We start from the raw sequence: 5553 nt of genomic DNA, 5'->3' as shown, positions 1-5553 counted from the left end.
TTTTTATAGTCTGTCTTGGCAAGTTCATTTGTTGCACAATTCGTTACGGTCTATTTTGCAGATAAAATGAGTATTCTCCACATAGTAAATTACAATGTATGCATGTATTTTGAGTCGTGCGATCTTTATTTCCGATCAGTTTACAGGTTTGTAAATGGCAGAAAACATTTACTGTGATTAAAGTTATTCCAAGCTGATCTCGTTTTCAGTGCCAATAATTGTGGTGCAGAGTAATCTTCACCAAACGAGACTCTGGCAGCAATAGCACCATCATGAAGCAATCACCCTCTCGTACAGGAGATCATTGTTGACTATTGTAAATCGGTGCTTCAATAAACTGTCATAAATTAATTAATTCAACTGCATGATTAAGTTATTCCCTTTTCTTTCGTAAGCGAAGCAGATTTATTCTTCTTTCTATTTATCAACCCCTAACATTCAATGTAAGACTATAAAAAGTGTTCGAGTTATATGGCGCATTTGAACTCCTGTCAAAAAATTGGCGCATGGTATGCAAAAGGTTGGCCACCCGAGGTAGAACCTGCCAGGCAATATTGGCAAGCTTCTCTAAAGTCGTCTGTGTAATGGCGCGTTATCGTGGTGGTTTAAATTTCACCTCTACCCTCTGATTTCGATACCCGCGAGGGCAGTTTCAAATGATTTCCCGTCTATAATTTGCATTCAAACCAGATTTAAATCTCATTTAATAATGTAAATCAGCAAGATATTTATTTAATTAAATCGGTCTGTCACTAGAAAAGCTGTACTAGCGTCGAGAGTTTCGAGAAAAATAAACTCCGAATTACTTTGTAATAACGTATTATTAACATCATTAATTCTATTATTATTTACTCATTATTTCTTAACAAAATATAATTTAATTATCGACAAATAATTTATTAAAAATTGCCATTGTTCGAAAAAACGAAATTCGAGCGAATTCAAATTCTTCTTCTCGAATTCAAATAGAGTCAGAAAATCGTTATTTTTTGGGTGTAGCAACGAAGTTTTGTGACAATGACGTCAGAAACATTGCCCGAGATTACCCAGTGGGGTTATTTAAAAACAGAAAACTGGTGTTACGTCGGCATAGACACTCTCCAGGAGCAAACTCTGAAGAAATCCCTGAAGAGAGGATACGAATTCAACATTCTCGTCGTCGGCAGATCGGGTTTGGGCAAGTCTACGTTGCTTAACACACTTTTTAAAGCATTTGTTAGCCGTAAAAGCTGTTCGAAAGACGAGAGAGATATAGGAGTCGACGGGTATCGCAAAACTACAGAAATTAAATCGGTCACCCATCTTCTGGAAGAGAAAGGTGTGAAGTTACGCCTCACTATTACCGATACACCGGGTTTCGGTGATAATATAAATAACGAAAACTGCTGGCTCCCTATAGAAGAATACATATACGAACAATACGAGAAGTATTTGGAAGAAGAGGAATGCACAGATCGTAAGAAGTTCATAAAAGATACAAGGGTTCATTGCTGCGTGTACTTCATCTCTCCGTCTGGTCGCTGGTTGACCCCTCTGGATATAGAATTCATGAAGAGACTGGGAAAAATCGTCAACCTCGTCCCCGTCATAGCAAAGAGCGACACCATGACAGTAGACGAAAGACTAGCCTTCAAGCGAGTTATCAGAAATTGTTTAGAAGAAAACGGAATCGCTGTTTACCCCATGAAAGTGATCGAAGAAAATCCAGACGATCAGATTCTGAACGATAAAATAAGATCTAAAATACCTTTTACCGTAGTGGGGAGCGAGCAGCAGCACGAAGTCGGTGGTAAGAAACTCTACGGCCGGATGACTCGTTGGGGCTTCGTGGACATCGAAAATAAAGAGCATTGTGAATATTCGGACTTCAGAGACATGTTGGTAAAGACTCATATGATCGATATGATCGAAGTTACGAGATCATACTTTTATGAACGATTTCGTCGCAACACCCTTAACGCCAGGAAAACGAAAGAATTGGACGGACAACACGCAGAAGAGAAGAAAACTTTGGATCGGAATCTTAGCGAAAAACCAAGTTATTTTAGTAAGAAATTGATTCGAACGAGCACCGATAAGGGCATCGAACTTGATCAGACGAGATCACTCCGTGGAAGCGATTCTATTGCATATGTTAAAAAACAAGAAAGCATCGCTAAACAACCAGAAACCACGGAATCTTTAATTAAAAAATCGACCGTCAACGCTACTGCTTCGAAAATTGCAAGCAATGTTTCTGCAAATGTTATCGATGCAGCCAAAAAACCTGCTGAAGAGGGAACTTCTGAGGATTATGAGTTTTGAACATTTCAAAACTTCCAATAATCTCTTCAGGAATAAAAATTATATGATTTGAAGATTTATATAAAGTTTATTTTTTTAATTTTTCAACGACAATATTTAACTTTTCAAAATTGTTAATTGTCTGTCTTAAATTTCGCTATTTATATACAAATAAAATTATTTTCATTTTGAATTTATTAGAAATAATTATTGTAGTTTATTGTTAAATGAATAAATTTTAAAAATTATAATAAGGTTTAAATTTTAAAATATAATGTGTGAAACAAAATTTTTTCATAAGTTCAATCAATGAATGTATTGATTCAGTTAATTAATTAAAAGAATCTTATACAAAGAAGATATTTACATTAGTGTCAGAAATTTTAGCATTTTATTGATTGTAGAAGGCAATGAAAAACATTGGCAATCAAGCAAGAGGGATGCCTTACGAGAAAACTTTGGTGGAAAACTAGGGCCGAATTTACAAACATCTTGTACCGTAAGTTACAAAGAAATTCATTGTGACTTACGAAATACTAAAAGTCTCGTATTCATAAAGCACATTACAAGTTACTATATTGTATAAAGTCTCGTAACTACTACGATATCTCGAAAATCTATATTCTAGACTAGCGGTCCAGTAATTGGTTCTATCGATAGATAATCGAGTCGATCGTTTTTTTTTCTGATTGTTTTTTCTAAACTTTGTAGAAATAAATGAATTTGTAAATTACTCGACATTAGAATTTGCCATAATGAGTACATTTGTTTGTATTATAACGGGCTGTCTGCTATGCTCTTTATCATTCATTACAACTATATTTGTTTTTTTACCAAGCATATTTTTACTTTTCTTTTTATTTCAGATGCAGAATACATTTCAAGACATCAGGCAATTTACTGGATATGGCACTAGATTGAAAGAAAAATTAAAAGTATGTAATTATCATAAACATCCTTAAAAATTATTTAATCACATTTGTCCTCAGTCATCCTGGGACACTTTTAAACGATTTTAATCATGCTTCTTTTGGATTCGTCCTAGTTCGAACGGCTTGAAGAAATACTTTTATAATGAATACTTAATACTTGAATACTTTTAAATAAATACTTTGAATAAATAATACTTTCCCCTAATGAATACTTTTAAATACTTTTATATAAATATAATGAGTGGGAATCAAAAATAGAGAAAACTCATTTAATTTTAATTCTTCTTTTTGCAGATTCTTAATTTTATGAAAAGATTCGGGAAGGTGAGTTTATGTCTTTCGATAGAAGGACTCTTGATCATCGATAAGAAGATCCCTATAAGGGTTTGTTTATTTGTTCTGTTGCATAAATACAGTTTGTTGTTTAATTGTTAAAGCATTTGATAATTGACTAAATTTTTCATTTCAGATGGTAAGCACATTACATTCTGTTTTTTCCGGTTTTATGAAACTAAAAAATGCTTCAGGTGACAAACAGAAATGTTATCAAATTTACGATAGAAATTCCATAGAATTCATTTAAAACTTTTTCTACGTCAAATTGCTGAAAAATGATTTCAATCACTACTTCGTTTTTCGTGTTTTACATAATTGCCACTTGAAAATGATTTATATTTTTTTTAATTTTCTGGAACTCTGGATTTGAGCCGACATTTTACCTCATTCAATTCTAAAAGCTAAGAGGGAAAAGAAGATAATAATAAAGGAAAATAATAGAGAAGAATAAAAGAAGTCAATTCAGAGAGAAAAGGAAAAATGAGAATCAAGAAAGCACTCCTCACTATAAAATATTCATGTATTTCAAACTTAGTTTATTAAAATAAAGTTAGATTATTTAATTGTTTTATTCATTTTTCTAATATTTCTGATTCAATGTAGGTTGAAATGTTACAAAGTTAAAAACTATTGAAATGAAATCTCATATTCATAAATGCCGATCACATTTAAAATCAGTTGATATTTATATCGAAATTCTTCAGCGTAATCTACTGAATACTATTTTCTTTTTGTTTTATACTAATGATGTTCTTAAATTATTATCCCTTCTTATAAACAAAAATCGTGGCTATCAATAGAGATAACATTAACAGTCTTTATTTTGCAGATGATACAGCCATTTTCTTCTAAACTCCAGTGATTTACACAATACTTTAAATAAAGTGCAAGTTTATAGAGATTATAATGATTTAAAAAATAATTTTAGCAAAACGAAATTGCTCATATTCAGAATGGTTAGCTAATTTTTGTTTTAGTTCAATGGCACATTCAGCAAATTGCCTGATGTCTTGAAATGTATTCTGCATCTGAAATAAGAACATTTTAATAAGTAAGATATTGCAAAAAAAAAAAAAAAAAAACGATATGAACAAATTCGTGAATGCCAGAGAGCAGAGCAGGCAGCTACATATAGTACAAATAAATGTGCTCAGTATGGCAAATCTTAGTGTCGAGTAATTTACAAATTCATTTATTTCTACAAACAAAAATACGTAATAACAAATGCTCGTTCCCAAAGAGTTGTAAAATGTACTCCAAACACGAAATTGTATTTGATGTTAAACTGACATACGAAAATCCAAAGTTGTTCACGATGCAACATTAATAGAGAGGTTGCGGCCGACGTTTTCATCGCGAAAACGTGTACTTCGGACGTTCAGCGCCTCCTTCCTGTAAGCCTATTAGTTTGACAATGGCGTTTGGAACGTTAGTGGAATCATGCTCGACGTACCAAATGCCATTGTCAAACTTCTAGGCTTACAGAAAAACGGCGCTGAACGTCTGACGTACACGTTTTCGCGATGAAAACGTCGGCCGCAACCTCCCTAATGCATTTATTTTTCTTAGTAAATGCGTGTCGTTTCTTTTTACAGCAGAAAGTTCAGTAGAGAGTTGCTCGAATTCTTTATGACAAATAAACAATAACAATGCTCCTAGAAGTAAGACAAATCCTATGAGAAGACAAATTTCTTTATGCAAGCTTGGATGCTGCATAAAAGAGTTTCTCCAATAAATTTCTGTTTTCTTTCTAAACCGTGATACAAAAATAGAAAGAAGAAAATTTGACATACGACAATGCATACCAATATAATTAAATAAACGACTAGTGTAACATTTCTGATTAAGCTATTCTCTTCGTAAATCATTTTCCTGTAAAAGTATGGATTTCTTAATTTCATTCTCAAATCGAATTTTGTGTTTTTGATGAATGTAAATATAATTGAATAAAATAGAAATATAACGGCAAGTGTTATTTTAAACAATGTCAGATCAATTATGA

General features: G+C 32.6%; 1 pseudogene; it reads left to right on the top strand.

The window, feature by feature from the left end:
- The first annotated feature begins 871 nt into the window (after positions 1-871).
- On the top strand, positions 872-2363 carry LOC111634784 (annotated as a pseudogene).
- Positions 2364-5553: the final 3190 nt, after the last annotated feature.

The sequence above is a fragment of the Centruroides sculpturatus genome, unplaced genomic scaffold (assembly GCF_000671375.1).
Source record: "Centruroides sculpturatus isolate CEXI.00-Female unplaced genomic scaffold, Cexi_2.0 scaffold492, whole genome shotgun sequence".
Lineage (NCBI taxonomy): Eukaryota > Metazoa > Arthropoda > Arachnida > Scorpiones > Buthidae > Centruroides > Centruroides sculpturatus.
This window is presented reverse-complemented; position numbering and strand designations above follow the sequence as displayed.